Genomic DNA, 24,888 nt, shown 5'->3' with positions numbered 1-24,888 from the left:
TTCCAATGGTTTAGTCACCTTAATGTCTCTTTCTGTTGATGGATTAATATGAGATAAAAGCTATGGAGTTTCTTGTTTAATAATGCTAGAGAAAAATAAAAATGGAAATCCTTTCATTAAATTTATATGGGAAGATGATAACTTTACTGTTTTTAAATATTTTTACATAGATATTTATATTTTTATACATATATAAAATAAACTATATACAGCAAGAAGAACCATGAAACAATCAGGAATTATATTAAAGGAACACTCATAGTGTTTTGGATATTTGTATTTGGTGACATTGAAGAAAACATATTTCCTATCTTGGTGAGTCTATAATTCTGTATGTAAATCAATATCTACCATATCTCATCTCTATTAACTTCAAACATCTATCTAGACCTAAAAACATCTTAACCCCTAAACAACTATATGATTCTATAGATAGATAAGGTAGAATATTTACAGAAGGTCTTCAAAAACCTCAGGGTCTTGCAGAATATGGCATTTAAAGAAGTTTTCATTTTTTAAGGATTCTTTGACAGTAAGACAGGTTAGCTCCTGCAACATCCAACCTACCTCAAAGAAGTTGGTAAACATCAAAGGACCTCCTAATGGAGATGGTTTCAAATGTGGGAAACTAGCCACTGGGCAAAATGTCCTCATTTCTGCCACAGACAGAATTCTGCCTAAAAATAGGCAAGCTTGGACACAGGCAGAGTTGATAGCCAAACTCTGCCAAAACAGGAAAAGCAAGTCATCAATAGTTTGTGCCTCACTAATATGTCTGTCAGATATATTGGGCCAGGAGGCTGAAGATGATGTTTCAACATTATAGAGAATGTTGGGTGACTGTTTAGGCATCAAACTGTCTCTGTCATTTTTTTCACTTTAGAAGCTGCTAACCTGCATGTCCTGTTTACTTAGGTAATTAATTTTATTCTTTCTCAAGTCTCTGATGGGGTTAAAGACCAGATAACTTCACTCTTGATCTTAGTCTTCTCTCTGCACACAAGTTTCCATATAACATCAGGATAGTAGGGTAAAATAATACAGAATCTTTGTTGTTGTTGTTTTCCATGTCTAGGAACTTAATTTTAAAGCCTCAGTAACTGTAACAATTCAAATGAATTGTTTTGATGTAGGCAGTTTAAAGTGTACATAAAGGTAGGTCTGAGATAAGCATAAGAACAAACATGAAAGCAATAGACTTTAGCTAGCTAAGTGTAGAGCGTTAAAGAAGAAAATCTACTAGGTTATATATGGGAAATGTGTGCCACACTCAGAGAAAAAATGATTAATTTAGCTTTTAGTTTGTGAAGAGTATGTTCTGGCAATATATCTACCACAAGTGCTAGGTTTTTAAAATATATTACCAACTGCCTTACTTTTTACCATAAGACAACGTTAAAAGTGAAAAATTCCAGACCACTCCAATTCTACTTGAAAAAGCCAAGACCAATTTTACTAAAGAGTGAACTCCATAAAAGTATGCTATTCATATTAATAATAAGACTACAGCTGAACACAAATTATCAATGTGTCTCTAACGTCTTTCCCTTAGCAGATTTGAAAATCATTATCTATGAGGCTGAAAAAATTGATATAATTCCTTATTGTTTCATGGTTCATCTTGGTGTATGTTGTTTATTGTATATATGTGTAATAATATAAACCATGAGATAGGATATATATTGTCTCTCTATAGAATAATTATCTTAAGTATCTTATTATAGTAAAATGAAACTGAGAAATACACATAGTGAACACTAATTTATCCTGCATGAGCCTGTGGGGTTTATGCCCTGGTATTCTAACATTTCCAACTCTAAAAGGATCAGTTGTCTCATACACTGGGCATAACTGAAGAGTGCGTGCGTGCACATTGCCGAGCCTTAATTCCTGGACTCCCCTAGCCTAAGGAGAGCCACTCATAATCTTAAAGCTAGCTTTGCTCCATTTCTTCTCTATGTTAATGAACCAGTATTCCATCTGCCGTTTGACAAAGTCACTGCCTCCTTGGCAGCTAAGATATCAAGAACAAACATGTGGAAGAATCTTGAGTTATCAATTAGGACAAATAATAGTGTTGCTATTTTTTTCTCCTCTTTGAAGGGATTACCAATGAATAATACTCTCCTTAAATATATCAATTCCATTCTGTTTTCTATAGTTTTTATCAGGGAAGCAAGGTTTATGATGGAATACTCATATTACCTAAAGTTGATGACAAATACATGGAGTTTATCATCATTGAAAGTTTCATATCTTAGCTTCCTCATTGATAATTATTACATGCCTGTTACTTGTGTAATAATCTCAAGTTTAGTATATTTCAAATTTGTAGTTTGTTTAAATAAAGCTCTTCATATCCTAGATCTTGTTTCTACATGTTACAGAAATTTTTGACATCTGAGACCTCACTTTGGTGATTAGCTGTTTTTCTCTGTTCACACAATATGCACTATGACAGCTTAGTAGTATAAGTTATATAATATGGTAGACACCACTGTATATTTATTGCATTAGTGTAATACTCGAGGTAGATACTAAATTGTCAACTAAATTTGTTTCTATTTTCTGCACAGTATCCATTGACTGCTTGTCTTAGGTATGGCTTCTTCATATGCTACGAGAATCCTCAAAAAAATCAGAGCTCTCATGTAGATATCAATGTTTACCAAACTAAAACTATAATTCTATCTATTAAAAGACATACCTATGTAAAAACTTTATAGAGAAACTTATCCTTAAGTGGATATAACCGTGGAGGCTTGCTGTCCAAAATCTGTTGAACAGACAGCAATCCTGATTGCAAGAATGGATTAAGTCTTCAAGATTAAGTAAAAAACCTGAAGTCAGGAAACTAAGAAAATATTCAATGCCAATTTTGAAATGAAATCAATAGTGTGGGCTGTCTGTCTTTAGTTTTAAGGCTTTTAGTTGATTCTAAGAAACGTAGCTTCATTATGTAGAGAATCTGTTTTACCCAGTGTCTAAATATTTAAATGACACTTACCTAAATTATTTCTATGTTTCCAAGGTCTACACTGATATTTGGCCATATAACTGGGCACTGTAAGCTAACAAAGTTGCTAAATAACATTAATTCTCAGAAGCTCGTAGCTCATTTGTCATTTATTCTGCTAGTTATATTATTCTTACTGCTCATGCAACATTAGTATTTAATGGATGTTTTTAAATGGAGGTGGGACTGAAATGCTCTCACAATATTTACAAAACAAAATAATTCTCTTACACCAACATATCTGATTAATACTTACTTTCAATGCCTTCCTTTTAACCATCATTGGTGGTAGTGATCACATTTTTGCAGAGCATTCTGATTAATCTTGAATGTGTAATGAAGGGATTAATGGAAACTAATGGAGGCAGAGGCTTAATGAGGAGAGCGAAGGTAAGGTAGATAGGAAGCAAAGAGATTGAGGAATAATAAACACAAAGAATGCTTACAATATGTAGGAAACATTATTTTATAAGTTTAAATTACATAAGCTTACTGGAAATATATATTAATACACATGTGTGTATAAATACATATAATTAAATGAAGTTGCCTCACATGTGATAATAATGATATGCTTGGATCCATAGACTACCTGTAAAAAAAAACAATAATACAATAACTGCGTCAGGTAAGGGGGACCTCCCTTCACGTGTTTGGTCAGGGTTTTTCAAAAGACTACACTAGCAATAAAGGGTAATGTTAGCCCCCCAGTGCTTGAAACAAAGACCAATTTTCTGAAAATCCAGATGTCAGATATTTGGAGAAATCAACCTGATGTGGACTTGAATCCATATCTATGAGTATTAGCTCACACATTATCTAAACATGCAACATAAAAGATAATGATCAATAGTCCTGTCCATCAATAAAGCTTGTAAACCACTACAATAATTGGCCAAGCAATATATACCCCATTGTGCAATAGTGGCATTTACATATTGGGGTAGCCCACAACTGTCTAATTGGACTCAAATAAAAAAGACCATGAACACTTGTTTTTCCCATCCCTGATAATATCACTCAATGTACTTTCCAGTTTTCTTAATGTAACCGAAATTGTCATAATTTCATTTTTCTGAATGAATATATTTCTGAGTGAAATACTCCATTGTGCACACTTATCACATTTTTAGTATCTTTCAATACCTATACATCATCAGTTCATGTACGTATAAACTGGCCCCACTTTCTAACTACCTCCTATGTACATGTATTTATACTCACAGACATTTGCCACTTTAAGCCTATATGAGAGGTGCTGATCTTTATAATGATTTGCAACAAAGGATGAAGCTCATGGCTGTGAGATTTTGAGATTATGTAACAAGACACAGATACCCTTTCTTCCAAGTCTCCTTCAGCATTGATGAGGAAGGACTGAAAGAATTACAAGCGCAAGAAGATAGTGAGAAGACTATGGAATTTCATACATGAACTTGTATTCTACTTTATAAAATAAATATTTCAGAATAATTACTGGTTCCTTTATCCTTGAAAGTTCTACTCTTTTCTAATCAATTTTAAATAATTGTCTTAATATTAATTCCACCTTTCATTGAGATTTTTATATGAATGTATGAAATATCAGAAATCTTGCTTTTAGAATTTGTATTATGATGAAAAATAAAATTATTGAGACAACTTTCCCATATATACATTTATATTTTTTCAAAACTAAATTGTATTTTTTTTAAAGAATAGCAAAATTTATGTCTAGGAATATAAATTAACAGTTATATTATCCAGTAGAGTAAACTTTAGTTCCTGTCTCCTTCATGTATGAAGCTCAAGCTAACAAAAAAGTGATAAACTGAACTCAGTTTTGGTGTAATTTAGTGATGTTCAAATGGAATATAAAATGTAGACCTGGCTTAGTTCAAACTTAGTAGGGTTTCTAGGGGCAAGAGTAAACCCTATGTTGCATTAGGATTCTCAGAGCCAACCTTAAGAAGTCCTGTGATATCTTTTGTGATTTATCCTCGGTCAAATGGAGCTGATGGCCTTGGTGATATGAGTCTAACATCTCTACCTGAAAAGGGTTGTGGGGAGTGGATAGAAAGCAAGCACAAGGTGCATTGTCAATAGTAAGATCAAGAAGCTTTGTTGAATTGTGTCCCTTGTGCTGCCTGAGTTGGTGGAGTTGTTGCCCTGTGTCTAGGATATCTCTCTGGACATGGAAGCTGAAGGAACATAGTGGGAATGAGTGGATTTGGTGGCACAATTCTGAGGTCCCTGACTGAAGGTGAGGCAGGTGGGAGACAACAAGGCAGGCACTAGAAACATGGTCCTCAGGTAGTCCATTATGAGACTTTGAGAACGACTACCTGAAAGTAGTTTCCTCACATCAGAGGAATGGATGGAGTTTGTCCTTACCAAGAGATAATGTTCAAGGACAGTGAAGACTGGATACTTCTTACCTTCTTAAGCCACTCGATTTGGTTAAAATTTGTTCATATGATTCTCTTTGCTGATATCTGAACTTTATGGATGCTCATTCCTAGAAGCTGAATAGTTTTTTATTTTAAAATTTAAAATACAGCTGTAGTTTATGACATTCCTGGAAAACAAAATTACTCAGAAATCCCCCTGTTCCTCTGGCCTTTACATTTATTTCTGCTCCCTTTTCTACAATGATTCTTGAACCCTTGGTTTAAGAGTAGTATTATAGACGTAGTCATTGGAACTGGTCTCAACAACTCTGTACTTTGATTTGTTGCAGTTTTATGTTCATCTATTTCTGTAGCAAAGACAAATTCCCTTGTATTTAGGCATAATGATAAATTTTAAATGTAGTTAGGGATTATGGTATAGTGATAAAGTGGTGGTTATAGGTTCTCTTCAAAGATCCATGACTCAATAGCCCTGGATAGTTAGTTAGCTATATTTCTAGTATTAGGCAAAGTTTCTTCCTTATTAAGTTTAGTTAGACAATGGTGACAGCCCATGAATGCATGCCACCATTGCTCACGTAGAGCTATCACAGTATACGGATTATTGTGGTTTATAGGCAGCTTTGGTGGGTAGGATTTTCAGGTCCTTCCCTCCTTTGGAAACATACATGGTGCCCCTAGTCCTCAGTGAAGATGTGTTCAGCTCAGTTCAAGCTCAGAGGGCTCTTGCTCCTGAGTCTTAAGTGTGCATGGTCTTCTGCAGTAGGGATATATCTTCTTCCTCTGGAGGGCAACCAAAAGCAATGCAGCTGTAGTCTAAAATATTCTGGGCTTATCTTAAACAACCCTAAGCAACAGCTCTGACAAGATTTCTCATGACGGATGTTGGCGTTTTTGTTAAATGGTCTATGGCTCTTAGAGAAAACATTGTTTTCTCAAAGAGGAAAGGATATTGATTTGGGAGGATGGAGAAGTAGGGAAGGTATAGGAGCAATTGGGGAATTGGGAGCAGGGAAATATAATCAACACATATTGTATGAAGAGATTTACAAAAATTAATATTTGTCTTGAAATCACAAAAAATTAAATTAAATTAGAAAAATAACGTGTAAGTAAAGCAACACACGAGAAAAATGAAAAGTTAACCAAAATTCCAAATAAGGTTTTAGGGAATATTTAGAGGATAGGAAGAAATGTAACCAGGGGAGCAAAATCAGGGCAACACCTTTCTAAAAATATTGAAGAATTGTCAGGGAGAAAGATTGAGCAACTCATGCCCAAGTATAGACCCTCAAACAAAGTGGAAGTAGGTACTATTAAATTTATTTTCAAAGTTATTTTGTGCAAGCATGTTTTTGTGTGTGAAAGCCAGAATACACATGCCATGGTTAGTCTGTGGTGGTCAGAGAACAACGCTAGGCACGTGGTTCTGCTACCTTGTGTGTGTCAAGGAGGTAAATCAGGTCCTTGGGACCTCAAGATTGCTTCTAGCCACTGAGCACTGGCCATGGCCTCAAATTGACAGTTTCATTTAGAGTTACTGTGTAAACCTTCGGAGAACTTGCATAAAATGTCTTACAAATGAATATTACTTTTCTTTGCCATTTTTATTGCAGGATATTATAGTAAAGGAATAATTCAATAACATTTAAAATAATATGCATGAAAATATTTGTTATATTCTTGTCATCAGTAGGAAGATTGAATAGCATTATAGAACGCATTAGAAGAGGCGGCTGCATCAATGTGGCAAAATTACCCACAGACAGTAACAGAATAATGATTACTATTCTTAATTTTAGAGGGAAAATGTCAGCACAAAGAAGGAATTGTGTGATGTGGTATCTGCATTGTGATACTTCCTACTTAAAATATGTGTATGGAAGGGACTACACAAGAAATGAAAATACGGGCAGAATTGGGGCAGCTGTTTAAAAATCATCCTTTGAGAGTTTGTCTTTAACATGATGTCTTTTTACAAAGAAAAGATTTAATGAGCCAGTTTTTATTATTCTATATTACTGCAAGCTTACAAAATGTGTAATAATAAACAGAATGGAAACCATCAGAGTACCGAATACTATTGACCTAATGCTTATGGGAGAGAGTCTGACCTTCAAGATAAAGAGAGAAAAATGAAAAGAAAACTATTATGCATTAACTAAGTAACTTTGCCAGCATCTGCCAGAGAAATGAGACAGGAAACAATCACTGTCCTTACTGACCTTCTGGGTACCTATGACACAGTATAACTTTGAGGCTTCAAATAAAAATGCAGTCTATTGCACCAGACAGGAAGCTTTGCACTTTCATTATGCATATAATATCTAATAGATCTTTTGAAATCATTACCTGTCAAGAGGGGAAAAGAAAGGCATAGAGAAAACCTTGAAGAATAGAGTTTGTCAAGGGTCAAAGTAAATGGCAATATACTTTAATAAGCAATAAGCTGTACATTATTTCTGGGTGGCCTAGACACTCAGTGGACTGTGGCTTTATATTGAATTGCAGAATAGTTTCCTAGTGGCCTAGAATATTCTGTCAGGTTTATATCAGACTGTCTATAGCTTAAAAAAGAAGCTAATGCCATGTAATTAGGAAGACATAATTTAGAGTTACCAACCTTAAGGCACATCAAATATTTACACTTTTATTACTTTTATCTAGATCATCATTTCTGAGTGTTATTTATAAAGCAGATAAGGAAATTTGTGTTTTCTAGATTCTCTGCAGTCAACAGATAAAGGAATCATGCACACCAATAATACAGTAGAATGAATATATCACAAAGTGCAAATGTTATCAGTTAACATTAAGAAGAAAAATTCATTTTTCATGTAAGTAACTCTTACCTTTTCATACCTATGAAACAACAACCATTTTTGTATCTAAGTATATGTAGTAACATATAACCGTTTAATAATGGCCTAAATATTATATGCTTCACTTCCTAGTGGCATAGTTACTGAGTAAGAAAAATGAGCAGGGTGAAAGGTGTCTTGATTCTAGCACGTGTTAATAATGATTGCTGTTGCCTTCTCAAAGATTCTGAGTCATAATTTTCTTATTGTGCATAAGAAACTAATGTCAATACACAATGCATTCTTTAAGGTTTCTACCAAATAAAGCCTGTTTTATATTTGGAACCAAGATGTTCTTCTCTTCTTTTTAACCAGATGCACAAAAAGAAGTAAGGACATGACTTCCTTATCTATTTTTAATATGACAATATAATTTGACAGCATGATATAGTTGTGTACTACACAATTATAATGTAGCATACTGGAGAATGATAATCTTCCTTATCCATATATGGCACTGGGCCACCGAGAAACATGTAAACATGTGCCTTTGCTCTGAGAGTTCAATAACCCAGTCAGAAAAAGTGCAGAATTAACATGAAATTTCTCATAAACTATAAAAGTGAAGGAAATAATCTCAAGATTTGTAGTAACTGTGCAGACTAGCAGATGTATTTGAGTATTGGGACATGAGTTTTTTGGCCAATAGAAGGTGAATGGTCCTTCTTGCTTAAATTATTTTATGATCAGATCTCACATAATAGCATTTCTCTAAATATTAAACAGAATATTAGCCTCAAAAATAAGAAATCCTTTTCTGAAATATTGGAATAATTAACCATCCAACCTTATTCTTCATTAAAGAGATATAGTGTTAAAATTAGTAATAGTGCAAAAACAAACGTGTAGATAAATGGAACAAAATATAAATCCCAAGTACTAATATACTTAACAATAGACATTTGATATTACATTAAGATGCCAAAAATAAACACTGGAAAAATAGAGCATATTTAACAATTTGTGCTGGAAAAACTGTCTCCAGGTCCAAAAATGGATTTATAGCCTCTCTTCACTATGCTAAAATTATCTCCAAGTGGATCAAAGGCCTCGAAATTGAACTTAAACCTTCAACATGTGCCAAGTTGTGCTCAGTATTGCAAACCCAGCCAACAACACACACCTAGGTAGGCCATGGAGTAGTAACACCACTCCCCTAACACAGTACAATGCCAAACTCATTCTCATTACTTTTTTCCCTTCTCTTTAATTTGTTCAGTTTACATCTCTTGTTGCCTCCCAGTCCCACCCTTCTTCCTCATCAACACTTCCCCTAACCTAGTCCTCAGAAAGGGGGAGACCTCCTCCCCTAATACCTGACCTCAGCCTTTCAAGTCTCATCTGGACTGCCTGCATCCTTTCCCTCTGTGACTCGGCAAGGCTGCCCCACCAGGGGGAAGTTATTAATGTCTGGAGACCAGAGTCCCTGTCAGAGTAGTCCTAATCTCCATATTACCCACAGATAAGTATCAATCTCATACTTCATCAAAGAAACTTTCTCTTTTAAAGACATTAGTACCAGATGTAGTGGGAGGAGCCTCATATAACATCTGAATTGTTTTCTATTCATCTCAGCAAATACTAAGTAACAAAAAATAATTCAATAAAAAAACAGCAGGATGTTAACTGAATGGCTGTCTAATTTTAGTCAGTGAAAACAAAAATAAAAACAGCCAACCAAAGATCAAAATAATTTGTCTGCATGCTATAGATACATTGATAAATCATTTGGTAGATGGTAAATATATACATGTGTGTATATGTATATGTTTACATATACATTTATATATGCATATATATTCTCCATATATGTGTGTTATATGTGTGTTGTGAATGAAGTTTGAAATAAAACATATGGGTTACTTTCTTTTAAATTAACAAAAGAGGAATTAAGTAAGTAAAACAACTGCTAAGGATTACATTGTTTAAATATAATTCATGTCTCAGATAAAGAAATGTAACTTAAGAATGTTTTCCCATTTAATGTCACTTCAGTGTTTGTGTGGTACATGTGTGTGTATGTGTGTGTGTGTGTGTGTGTGTGTGTGTGTATGCATCCACATGCATGAGTATGTGCATATACACATGGTGTGATGGTTTGCAGGTTTGCATGTGATACAAGACACAGGTACTACTTTGATACAGTTCCTAGAGCAACACATGCCTTTTCTTTCTTTGAGACAGAGTTCCTTACTGAGCTGGACCTGTCCAGAAACCCCCAGGGACCCACTTGTCTATGACTCCTCACCAGGACTGCTAGTGCACCATCAGTTCTGTCTGGTTTGGAGAGTTCAAGGAATCAAATTCAACTTCTGTATTTTCAAGGATAGCACTTCTGAGTGAGCTATCTCTACATAACTTTGATCCTCTTTTGTATATATCATATGAAATTCATGGGCCTCAGCTTTCATATAAGTCATATGAAATTTTAATGGCCATGTTTCTCTGAAAACATGCAGTATTAGTTCATGATTCTGTGTTACTTTTTTTAAATAAAGAAGGTAGCATTTATCAAGGTAGTATCTATTAATAAGATTAATATTCACAATCATCAATACTATCTTAATGAAATATTAATAAGATGGTCAAACTCTGCCAAGTCTGCATGTTGTCTTTGTAAAGTTCAACTTTATTTTAATACAAGACATTTCTGTATAACCCACAGTTCAAAGAAAAGGATAAACAGTAACATATGTCCAGCTCCTTGGTGGGATTTGTTTTCCTGGTCCCCAACTGATGGACTGTAACTTACATCACAACAAAAACAGTCTTAAAAACAAAGGCGCAGACAAACAACCAATCAGGAAAGTTTTTATTTGTAAGGAAGTGGTGCCATATTCAGTGGGCTTCAGTTATTTCCATTAATCAAATTTATTGTTACTGCTTCTGTTTTTATAGCTGTTGTTTGAGACAAAGTTGAGGAGAGATCAGACCTTGGGTCTGCAGTGAACGGTTCTCTCAGTGCAGAGGATGACTCATCGGCTAGAAGAACAGCTGGTGTGACTTTGGGGGTTCAGATAAACTATCCTTCACTCATGTACCACTATGCTTAAAATGTCCTGCTCCAGTGACTATTATAAAGAATTGAAAACAAACAATAAATGTTTACAATATTTGGGTTCTCAGCTAGCAGATGTTACGCATACTGTCTTGTTAATGAATTTTAGTTTCTTTTCTTCGAGCCACCTAACTATAACAATATTGGCACGCATGTTCTAGAGTTCATGTAGAAAAAGTGCAGGTTTTGGTGGACAAAAGTAGAGAACCTCATGAAGAAAGATGTAATATTGTAAAGAACTGGAGAGACCGTTCTGAAGTGAATAACTCTTGTGCTATTGCAGAAGAGCTTGGTTAAGTTCCCAGAACACACGTGCTGGTGCATAATCATTTGTAACTCCAGTTGGGGGCAATCTGACACCCTTTTCTGGACTCTGCCAACATAGCAAGCATGCGGTGCACAAAGGTATAAGAAGGCTAAACCCCCACAAACATAAAAAATTTTTTAAAATCTTTAAAACACTAAACGCTATTTTTAACCCACTGGTGATTGCCAATAAACCAATGGATCAATAAGGCAAAGGTAACGATGGGCACAGAGTACAGTTTGTCCCACTCCCCTCATTAGGCAAGCAAAGAAGACAGGAAGTGACAAGAGCTCATACCACCAATTTCCAACTCTTTTGGTAGAAGAGTAGTTATTCTTGTAGAAAACTGGGGTAGGATGAGAACTGCATCTAGTTATGCCATCATTATCCATGATGCATAACAACAGATTCTTAGACATAAAAGTCATATGCCAGGTAATCATTAAAGAAATTATAGATAGATGTAATCTAAGAAAAAAATCTGTTCAATTACAAACTTATTTTTGGCCAAATTATGTGGCAAAACCCCTTAATTGGTTCCAGATAAATATATATATATATATATATATATATTGGCTTATGTATTACCTTAATAAAGTAGCATTTTTATGAAGTTACCATATTCCAGTGTTTTGAGTCAGGTGTATATATCACAAAAGAAGCATTCTTGTCAATTTGAAAAGTACATTTAGATAGAGCAATACAGAGACAATAGAGGATTAGATAATAATGCATGTTATATGTACTCTTTTAAGAACTATAGAGAATTATACAGTAAAACACTGTAAATATGAACTGTAATTAATTAATGTTATTTAAACGACTAACTTGTGTGTTCTGTGTGAAGGAGAGCATAGTTTTATAATATATCATGCAATAGTTAAAGAAAGTTTCAATATTTACAACAGAAGTTGACAGACATGAGGGGTTCCCTAGGAAAAGAATGCTCCAGGCTTATATGAATTTAAGGAGACCTGAGGCCTGACATTTAGAAGAAAGGGAATTGGTAAGCAAGGAGCAGAGGAGAAGCCAGGTGAAGTTGTACTCTTATGACCATTATAATATAAATATATAGTAATCCAATATATCACAGTCTGTCATGTCACTGTCATTACTCTACTACTGCAACCATGAAAATACTAATATGTTCTACCAAAATAATTAACAGTTTCTTGTCACCAATTCTCTGTGAAGAACAATAGACTATATATTTGATTTTAACATCATGACAAAGACACTAATCTACCTAGTTTTTTACTTTCCACTTCTGCTATTATATATAACTTAATATGTCCTCAGTTTCACAAAACTATGCCTTCCTAGAGTTACCTTGAAATTGCATAGATTTGTTGTTGTTGCTTTTTCTTACTATGAATCATTGTAGCAACTGGAAGCAGTAGGGGTGCCAGGAAATTAGAAAATTAGAATTGATAATCAATAGCACAAAATTAAACAGCAGAGTAATGTGGATTTCCTGTGAGGTTTGAAAGAAAGGACACAGGATTAGATGTAAGAAAGGTCTTAATTTGAATGTTAACTTTGTGATTCTACTGTTTCCATAGGAACACAATTTTGATCATGTCTAATTTGTTTATTGTTCCACTTATTTCCTTTCTATACATGAAGAAATTTTATCTCAAGGAAGTTAACTGAATTGACAAAAAAGGAAGTTATAACTGTGGGACTTCCATAGAAATGAAGACAAGTGAGAAAATGTTTTTTACTGTGAATGATTGCTAACACTTGAAACACAAATTCAAACACATCATTACTGAGAGATAAAATCAGGAAGGGTGTTCAGTTGGGAAAGTACTTAAGAAATGTGGACTTTTAAAACTATTAACCTGTACAAAGAAAGTGTGCATGTGTGTGTGTGTGTGTGTGTGTTTAAGGAAACAGTAAAAGCACAGCTAAAATGTGATTAGTATAAAATTCACAGAGTATGTTGTGCATGCCCGTTGCCTCTGAAAATCAGATGAAGAGTCCACTCTCCACCCACAGCAATTGGGAGACTTTCTCCTGTTTGTAAGGAGAGCAAGATACATGTGCATCACAGGGTGAATTGCCCAGATCTGGCTACCATTGAGTGTTCTAGTAGAGGCAAAAATAATGATGTAAGGAAAAAGTTTCCCCAAACCCAGATTCTATGTTTTTAATACATCATTTACAAATAATGAGACACTTCTATAGAGGAATTTAATCCAAAACCATGGCTACTCTGTCAAGGGATCATATCAAAAGACACGCTAGGACTATGTGATCTGGCTGGAATGCAGCCACACTCTGGATTATGGTATGATCAGGCAGGAATACAGACATGTCCTTAGGACACACATTAAATTCCAGAAAATGAAATTAAGGTTAGTTTATAGGAAGAAGAAGTCATTTTGAGAGTGACATCTAATTGAGAAGCAGATAAAGTGACAAGTCAGAGAAAGATTTGACAGAATGAGTCAGAGATAGGACATTCTCAAGTCTCACAAGAACAGACAGGAGAGGGTAAGCAAGTCCTCAATAGTTCCTGCCCTGCGAACAAGTCTGGCAGAGATATTAGGCCGGAAAGATGAAAAAGAGGCTCCAACGTTATAAAGTGTATTGGGTGACCGGTCAGGCAGTAAACTGTCTTAGGTCAATTTGTACATTTTGGAAGCTGCTAACCCACACTGCTGGCTCACTCAGGAATTTAAGTTTTATTCCTTCTCAAGTCTCTGAGGGGCATTGAAGACAAGATAGTATACTTTTACAACCAAACTTAGTTGGTTAGGGTACAAGATCGTCTTAGATCAAGATAAAGAAGTTAAGCTATTAGAGTTGAGATAGGATAGATATTGAATTTCATTTGGAAGTTTAGACCCAACAAGACAGGAAAGACACCTACTTCAAACAGGACGAATACAGGTAACTAATTCACTATGAATGTAACATGTATAGAACTCATTATTCTCATGATTGTCACATGGTTCTCCCTGCTGTATGTAGTTTGTTTTATACATGTGTAATAAAATAAAAGTATTTTTTTAAAAAAGGACAAGAAAGAGAAGCTATGTAAGAGTAGCACAGGTAGAGAGCAGGAGAGTTTTATGCATAGAGTTTTTTACTGGGACAGTTTTACTGAGACAGGTTGCAGAAAGAACAAGCCAGACACAGATGAAAACAAAATGAGCCAGAGAATGACAAAGAGCCAGAAGATTAAAACATATTACCAGAATTAGAATTAATTTGAAGCCAGGCAGAACAATTCAGTAAGAAGCCAAATGTAGCCAAGGGAATCAGTCAGTTTACAGTTGAGTTTAGGACAGAACATTTGAGTTAAAACAGCCAGTGAGAGTTCAGAAAGAGCTAGAAAGACTTGGAAATGGCTCTCATCTCATCCCCCCTTCTGAAGAAATTAAAAAAAAAAAAACAACCTCCCTTAAATTGTGAGTACTTTGCATTTTTTCGTTTCTTACTGGCAAGATGAAATTCTATATTGAATTTCTTCAGGCCAATCTATATAATGAACAGAGACTATTTCAATGACTATTGTGTCATATATTTTAATTTATTCACACATTATATCCTGATTGTTATCCCCTCTCTCTTATCTTTCCATTCCCACCCTCTTCTGTCCTATTACCCTCCCATATACCTCTGACAGGGGGGCCTTGCCACCCACTGTCTTGCCACAGCCTATCAGGTTTCATCAGCATAGCCTGTATCGCCTTCCTCTGTGTTCCTGCAAGGCCTTCCTGCTAAGGGGCAGTGATCATGTCATAGGCACTAGAGTGTATGTCAGAGGTTCAGTAATAGTACCCCCTCCGAGCCTGCCTGGGAGAGTAGGCTGTCCATTGGCTACATCTGAACAGGGGCCTAGGTTCCGTGCATGCATTGTCCTTGGTTGGTGCATCCATTTGAGAAGGCTTACCTGTGTCCAGATCTGCTGTCCTTGATGGTCTCCCTGCCGAGCTCCTGATCCCTCCCAGTCCTTCAATCCTCCCAACTCTTCCCTACAACTCTCAGTGCTCCACAAGGAGTCTGGCTTCCAGTCCTAGCATCTGTCCCAATCCTCCACAGAGTGAAGACTCTCAGGGGACATCGATGTTGGTCTAATATCCCCTTAAGAGTGAGTATACACCATGTGTGTCTTTCTGGTTCTGGGTTACCTCGCTCAGGATGATCTTTTCTAGTTGCATCCATTTGCCTGCAAATTTTATGATTTCCTTGTTTTTAATAGCTGAATAGCATTCCATTGTGTAAAAATACCACAGTTTCCTTATCCATTCTTTGGTTGAGGGACATTTCAGTTATTTCCAGATTTTGGCAATTATGAATAAAGCTGCTATGAACATAGTTGAGCAAATGTGACTATTATACTACTAATATTTCTTAAAATAAATTTCACATCTATATGGGGATTTTACCTAAAAATTACAATTAGAAATGACATTCTAGTTTATATGATAATATTGATAAGTAGCCAAATGACCTTAAAATGTATAAGGTCTTAGGTAATTTATTATTTTGTAAGCATATCTAAAGTAAATTACAAATATAATGTATTAAACATCATAATTTCATTTTTGAAAATGTAGCTTTATATAAACTGAATGTGGGTCATATGTTGATATAAATCTTTTTACTATGAAGTGTTTTGAGATGGTGGACCTATCAACTATGAAGATTCTGATAGCAAGGAAACAACAAATACTTGTTTAAATAATTCTCAACCTCTAATGTTAAAGAAAACTTAGAGCAAAAAAACCAAAAAAACAAAAAAACAAAAACAAAAACAAAAACCAATGGCAGACAATTTGTGTTTAAATTGAACACCAGTTTTTCCCCATGCTTGGGGATTTTTTGTAACCTTGAATGTATTTAAGTTGATGAACATCATTTTTCTTCTCTATGTGCAGTCTGTACCATCTGCTTCCAACACGCTGTCTCCCAGATTTAACTACCTTCTCAGTTGTCTCTATTGGGAGATATTGAAAACCATGTTAGTGGATAATTTTTTTCTCTTTGTGTGACATTGTATCATGTATTAATATTTTATTAATATTTTGTTTTCATTTGTTTTATTTTTGTACTGGACAGTTAACCTGAGGTCTCACAGTTTATAGGTACCTGCCGTACCATTGAATTGTAACACTAACTTTGAGATTTTTAGAGAAAAAAATTATCTTATCAGCTAATCATATATGAGAAAATCATGGTGTATGTTATCTACAAATATCAAGAGTAAATTTTAATAGTACCAGCTGTGAGAGTCTGACTGGGTGACTGTAGAGATTTTCAGGAAAATCATGAAATTCTAACGCAGATTCTCCAATTTCAATACAATCAATCTTTTGTGTAGACTACAAGTTAATAGTTAAAAATAAATAATCTATTAAGACACATATTCTTTCTTAATGCAATTACTAAAGAACATATGTAATAAGTATAAACTATATAAAGGACTAATGGCTTAAGAGACATTTTGTAAAAGAATATGTCTGTCATAGTCCATGGTTATTCCTTTTATAGTTCACATAGATAAAACAGACAATTGAGGTAATATGCATGTTTATATAATGAATTAATTACAAAATAAAAGTTGGAAGCCTAAGTAACTATAATAGAATCACAAGATGTGAAAAATGTTACAAAAGAACGTTGCTTTCATGGCTCCAACAATGTTTTACATTGGCTTTTATCTGTTTGTTTATAGAATTGACAATTTTCTCACTGTACATTGATTACTTTCCTTTTCACTTGTTGAACACCAAACCCATTAGCTATCATGACTTTTATTGCATTTAGCTATACTTATTTCAGGAAGAAAGATTCAGCTCAGTTTTGACTTGATCTCTGCCTGAGCACCTCCAGCCTGCCTACCCACCTCCAAACGTAGTTAGCACCTATTAAAAGGCAAGATTCCCTGTGCACATTCCCTTGACTCAGTGAACAACAAAATAAAAATTCTTTTATCCAACTTCATATCGAAAAGGGAAAAGGTGAAATCAATGGAACAATAAAAACTGCAATCTCTTTTTGTCACATTTTATGACCTCATCACCAACAGACTCCACAAGGTCATCACTCCTTGTATTAGTCTGTTAACGGTCTGGGCACAATAGTTGCTACCTTTTGAACTACTTTAGTTTCTCCTACAATATTGCTTTTTGTTTGTTTGTTTTATTGGCTATTGCTATTGCTCCTCCATTTTGGTTAAAATAAACCTGAAAGAGTGCCATCAAAGAATGTAATAAACTCATGCATGGAGACCTCCATTTCTCAAGTGAATCATCCCTGATACCTTCTGTTGCCTAGGCACAGAGATTATTACAATTAGCAGTTCACCTAGATACTTTTAATATATGACTGATGACTATTTTCCTCCAACTTCTTGAGTTGTGGATAACATGCTCTTACCAAGCATGGGATATATATACCTTAAAATATTTCAGAAAGTTATGTAACTATACACATTTTCAATAAATAAAATATTTTGTGAAAACTAGATACATTCATCAATTTTGAGTAACTTTTATTTGGTTGTTTGATCTCTGGCTTCTTAATCTAAGAATGTGTATGTATGTGTGTGTGTGTGTGTGTGTGTGTGTGTGTGTGTTAAAAATGTGTATATATCCATGTAACTCTTGGCTCCCTACTTAATGAACATTTTTTCTGGAAATTGGAGGAGTTAGGAAGAAGCCCTTAGTACAACTCTGGAGTCTTTAATTCATAGTAACCTTCTTTTCTGCTAAATTTTATTTCATACCACTGTCCTTCACAAGGTTTTGGGCTTCTTCCTGCCGCTCTCCTACCTCTGCTAATGGTGATTCTTGTCTTCATAGAGTTTATAATATATACATACTCTAAGGCTGGCACAAGGTTCGTATCCATCTTAGCATAGGGAATCTTGTATTGTATTCTGGTTCTTTGATGTTCACACATCCTCAATCCACTTCGAAGCCTAGAGGGTATGTAAACATCTCCTGTCTTCTTATTGTCAATTGCAGGTCATTTATTTTCAATACCATGCTCATATGTTTGCTATTTGGAATTTCTTACCAATCATCTTTCTTCTATAGTCTGATTACAGATCTCATATAGTCATAGAATAAACAACTCTCTTTAATTTTCAATTATTTGGTAAAATAAAAAGAAAAACTTAATCCTTTTCACTGTCACATTTCACTCTGAAATTAGGAAACACTTTAGAACAATTCAAATTATGCTTCCTTTTTTTTTTTTTACAAAGTTTATTCATTATTTGAAAATAAACTCAATCCTTTCTTCTAGATGTAGAGTGATTTCCTGAATGTACTCAAAGGCACCTGTGTTAAAATGTTGGTTCCTAAGAGGAGGCCATAGGTGGTGAGAATAAGCATCATGAGGCGTGTCCTTTAAGGGGATGGAGAATTCCATCACTGTCCTCTTCTCTTTCTCCCATTGTAACCTATTATTTTTCCTTCCCATCCCTCACTTTCCTCCCCTCCCCGTCCCTTCCCTCTCCTCCCCTTCCCTCCCCTCCTCTCCCCTTTTTTTCCCTTCCCTCCCCTTCCCTTCCCTCCCCTCCCCTCCCCTGCTCTTCCCTTCCCTCCCCTTCCTTTCCCTCCATCTCCTCTCCTTCTGTTCCCTGTTCCTCCTCCTATATCTTCCTGTCTTATCCTTTCCTGGTTCTACAAGTGACTATTTTATCACATGTATTCCTACTGTTTCCCTCCAGCCCCCAAACACTGCTGGTAGTGGACTGGAACACCAAAGCTAGGAGCTGAATAAAATGTCTTTTATTTTTTAATCTTCATTGTTATTTTAGTTGTCTAAGGCAGAGAATATTAATAATTCTGATTAATATCTTCCACTTTAACACCCTAGATATTATGTATAGAACAGCCATGAGTATGGCTAAAGCATCTATCTCTATAGTAGGAAATATGATCATTTTTATATATGCCCAGGAGTTGTACATCTAAATCATATGGTATACCTATTTCTAGTGTTTCGAGAAAAGACGACACTGATATCTTGGTTGTACTCAATTACATTCCTGGCAACAGTCCATGAGCATAGTATATACTCGACATCCTCACCAGCATCTGTACTCTGCTTTCTTAATCATAGACGTTCTGAATGGGCCCTGAAACACTGAATTCTCTAGGAATATGCAGGGCATTCACTTCAAGATTGACTTCATGCACTACTTTCTAAACAAGATTATTTTCACACAGGAACTAAGACCAACAAATAAGTGAGACCTCAAGAATTAAAATAAAATATTGTATAACGATAACTGTAAATTGAAGAGGCAGCCTACAGAATGGGGAAAATACTTTGCCAGTCACAAATACTACAGAGGTATAGTTGTAGAATTTATAAGAAACTCAGACAACTAGACCTAAAGAAAATAAACAAGTTAATTAAAAATTGGTCTACCACAAATGCTATTCCTAGCTTATTTAACCATTTCCCCAAATTTATTTCATCCCCTACAATGGTATTATTTTTCCCAATTTAGCCATAAGAAAGCTTAAGAGAATGATGTCCCATTTCCTTTAAAGGGGGTCAGGTAAGATTTTGGTTGCTTTCGTGGGCTATAGAGGGTTATTTTCAATATGAGTTAGTAATAAGTTATTACTGGTCTTATTTACAGAGAAAAAAAGGTTAGACCCAGGGATGTCTCTGTTTTCCTTTTTCTTCCATTCTTAGGTTTGAAGATAGGAGTTGAAAAAAAAGAAAAGGTGAATATAGAAATATATAAGGAAGACAGAACAAAAAGTAGATTAGTGAATCTACTCCTCAACTTTATGCCCCAATCATCACCCACAAAATTATTTTTAACTCACTGGTATAGAATTTTGTATGTAGATGCAAAACAATTTTAATTTTAGATAGCATGTTATAGAATTTAAATGTAAGATTACTCTTCATATACATTATATATATATATATTTCTTCTCTAATATGTGGTATTATATAACTTTATTATGATGCAAAGTTTACTTCCAATGCTTTAAAAGTGCTATGGAAGGCTTTTTAGTATAAATAAGTTATACAAGTTAATTGTAAATTGATCAAATCATGTCATATCAATTATTAGTCTATTTTTATCTCAAGAATATACATCTTAGTTGTAATAGGTAGATATAATTCTATTGAAAATTAAGGTAAAATAGTTAGATAAGGTCCTCAAAAACCTCAGAGACATGCAGAACTTGGCATTTAAAATTTTTTTGTATTATTTTAAAGATTTACTGGCAATGAGACAGGTTAACTCCTGGCAATACCCAGCCTACCTGAAAGAAGATGATGAGCATGAAAGAACCTCCTTATGGAGATGGCTTTAAATGTGGCAAATAAACTGCTGGGCAAATGTCCTCATTTCTAACACAGCTAAAATTCTGCCTAAAAGGGGGCAAGCTTATAAGCAGGCAGAGGTGATGGCCAACCTCTGTCAAAACATGGTAAGCAAGTCCTCAATAGTTCCTGCCTCACAGATATATCTGTCAGATATACTGCACCAGAGGCTGAAGATGATGCTCCAACATTATGCTGAGTTTTGGGGACACTGGTTAGGTAGCAAACTGTCTCTGTCACCTTCTCATTTGGGAAGTTACTAACATCCACCCCCTGTATACTCAGGTAATTAAATTTATTCCTTCTCAAGTCTCTAATGGGGTTGAAGACCAGGTAGTTAAATTTACAATTAAGCTTAGTTGTTTAGGGGTTAAGATGTTTTTAGGTCTAGAGAGATGTTTCAAGTAGATAATGATGAGATATGATAAATGTTGATTTACCTTCAGAATTTTAGATGCACAGAGATAAAGATGTTTTCTTCAAGGCTGCCAAATACAAATAGCCAAAACTCTGAGAATGTAACATTTATATAATTCCTGGTTGTTTCATGGCTCTTCTTGCTGTAGGTATTTATATATGTGTAATAATATAAATGTGTATGTAAAATTATTTAATAATAAAAATGTGGTATATAAAATTGACCAGTTTCAGAAAAGGAAAAAATGTTTTAGAAATATTTTAAAACTGTTGACCATTCTTAACCATCAGAAAACTGAAAACTAAGACTACTTTGGCAAATCATCCAACTAAATTATTACAAAGATGAAACGCAAGCTTCCCAGTGAAGGTATACTGACGATCTCTCCAAGCTTAACTCAACCACTCCTGCTAGGGATAGGAGATCATTTTCTGGTGTCCATTACACAGCAGTATGATGTCCTGAAGCAAATCATGCTGTTTTCTTTTTTCTTTACCAACTAATGTTTGATATTTATTGTACATAAGCAAAAAGTTAATCTATGTTAGGGAATAGATATCTAATGAAAATCACATGACCATTAAATAAATATTTTACTGAGAATTTAAAATTCTTAAATAATAATAAAATAATCTAAAGTAGTACATTTAGTCTTAACATATATGATCGTTATATATGGGAATCTCATAGACAATGAAAAAATTTGAAAACTATAATGTATTTGTTTTCTAGAATGCTAGGGACAATGTTACATTCTCGTAATTTCGGCAATGAATAAAGTGAAATGAACCCAGAAGGACTGCAAAATAATGCCTTCCTGAAGTAGAAAGCCTTTCTCAGGAATGAAATAAAATGAGATAACAAAAACCAATAAAATAATTATTTTATTTTCTATATATGCAATTAAAAGCATATAGTCATCTGGGGAGAGTCTTTTTTCTTAAAGAGAATAACGTGTCCCTTTTATGTGTTTTTACCCGATTTTGTGAGAAAATACATATGCACAAATTCAAAGAGATTGTTCTAATTTTTAGTTATCGATCAAGGTATAGTCTGTCCACTGCTATGTCAAATTAGCAGGGTAATAAGCAGCACATTACGACTTCTCTATGTCAAGATCACAAAAGGATAGATATGTACATGTCATTGCTCATTTCCCTATTTTCTTTATTAATAGCTACTTCTATTTCCCAAGGAAGAGGTCCTAATGAATCTTCTAAGTTGCATCTTTTTAAGACATGTGAACTTGTTTTTTTTTCTTTTCTGAGTTTTAGGAGCTTCGTTGTCCCTCTTGGTTCTTGGAATGCTTCAACCTGGAGGTAAGTGCTCAACAACTATCACTCAGTTAATAGATTGGTGGTTTACCATGCATAATGCTATATGGTTTCAAGTCACTCCACCACATAAACTAGACATGGCCATGATGGTAGATTCCTGTTCTCAAAGGAAATCATAAACTTTCAGACAAATTGATGGAAATAGAAAATATCATCCTTAGTGAGGTAACCCAGACCCAGAAAGATAAGCAATGTATGTACTCACTTATAAGTGTGTATTAGCTCAACATAGATGTCCTCTCTGAAAGACCACTCAAAACAGAGGCTAAGACTCACATCCAAACTCTGGACAGAGAACCGAGAGTAGTGTGGAAGAGTGGAGAGATAGAAGGACCTAGAACAACAGGAGCTGCACAAGAAGAACATCAAAGTCAACAAATCTGCATCTGGGGAGTGCATGAACTGATGAATCAACCACAGACGATGCATGCTGAGATCCTAGACCACCTGTTTATATGTAGCCAATGGAGAGCTCATTCTCCATGTGGATCCTCTAGTAAGGGGAGCAGGAACTGACTCAGACATAGACTCTGGTACCAGCAATTTGATCATTTATCCTTGGCCAGTTGGCCTCAGAGGGACACAGAGGAAAACAGTGCACGCTATCCAAATGAGACGTGATAGGCTGGGGTCAGATGGTAGGGGAGGAGGTGTCCCCCTGTCAGAGGACTAGGGGAGGAGAATAGGGGTGAAGAGGGAGGAAGAGTGGGGACTGGAGGATAGGAGCAAAGGGGGAACAATTGGGATATAATTGTTATTAATTGTTATGCAAAAAGAAAAATTACAAAAGAAAAAAATGAAGTGGCTCACAGTTGCTGGAGGAGAACTCTCCGCCTACCCTTGATGTTCAGAGGAGCCTGGACCTCTTCAGTGTACCTGCAGCCAAGCAGAGGACTCATTATTTGCAGTTTCTGTGAGTCACCAGCCAGGTCAACGCTTCTGTAGGCATTTCTGCAATACGGCTTTATTCAAGGAGTTCCTGCTAGTAAGCAGCCCCCATCTATACTCTGATAATCAATCCACCAAAAACTCATTTGTTTACCTACCTGGCCTTTGGTGTAATCATTACTTTGGTCTCTGGTGGGTTCCCCATCTGTAATAAGTAGAAACCGTGTTTTGCGTCTTCACAGGAAAATAATCTCTCACAAAGCAACATCTTAGATCCCCAACTGAGTCTAACAGTCATTTTGTGTTGGTCAGAAAATTTAATAATTATATGAAATAATGCAATTGTAAAACTAGTCCACATATCATCACTCCCAATCTGTAGAAATGTGGCACTAATCCATTTATTATCACTGCCAATCTTTAAGAATACATGGAGTCTTCAAATGTTATCAGCTTGTGTTTATTTATATTTATATTATCTTACTTCTTTTTATAACACCAACCTCAAAATCCAACACTACTGATAGTGGCATGTGCTCTAAAACAAATATAAGCAACCAGCAACCAGGAAAGCAGGAGAGAAAACACCATGAATATTAATTCACTTTATTAGGAGCTACACGACCATCACTGTAATTTTCGAAGTTGTATTGCGTTCAGATTTAATGTTGAAGTCTTCTGTGGCTAAATTGAACAAATCAGCAGTTATCGTCTTCTGAGCAGGGAAATTTATTCTGTGTAATTTAATGTAAAAGAGCCATTTATACTTGTGACCATTGTGTGCCTCCATATTACAGTGATAATATGACACATTGAAAAGCTTAGCAGAGATTGCTAGCTGGGCTGCCTTATGGATGCTATAAAGAAATATGAGACTTGCACCTCCGGACATTCCACGGCAATGATAATCTTGAAGCCTCATCCCCCGCTTTATATACTGCTCCACATTTACGTTTGTATTTCTCTGACTGAAACTAATGAATATGTTGAAAATCATCAACTTAGTAACGGAATAAACAGTCCCCACTGTTGGCACGTTCAGCCTGACCTGGAATTGGTTTGACTCCTACCATCTATCAGTTATAAAGAAGTTTTTACATCACCGAAAATTACTGAGTTGATGCTTAAGAGGCAGATGCAAGCTTTAGCAGATTTCCTTCATGCTGAATGGGCCTTTGGGTATCCCACACTCAGGCTAAGAGTCACTGGTGTCAAGATAGGATCAATAAGTGAAGCAAGTATTAAGATGAAACCAATAAATGGTCAATAAAAACATAATATCTAATATCTGT

Source organism: Acomys minous (assembly GCF_964271855.1).
Source record: "Acomys minous genome assembly, chromosome: 1".
Taxonomy (NCBI): Eukaryota; Metazoa; Chordata; class Mammalia; order Rodentia; family Muridae; genus Acomys; species Acomys minous.
This window is presented reverse-complemented; position numbering follows the sequence as displayed.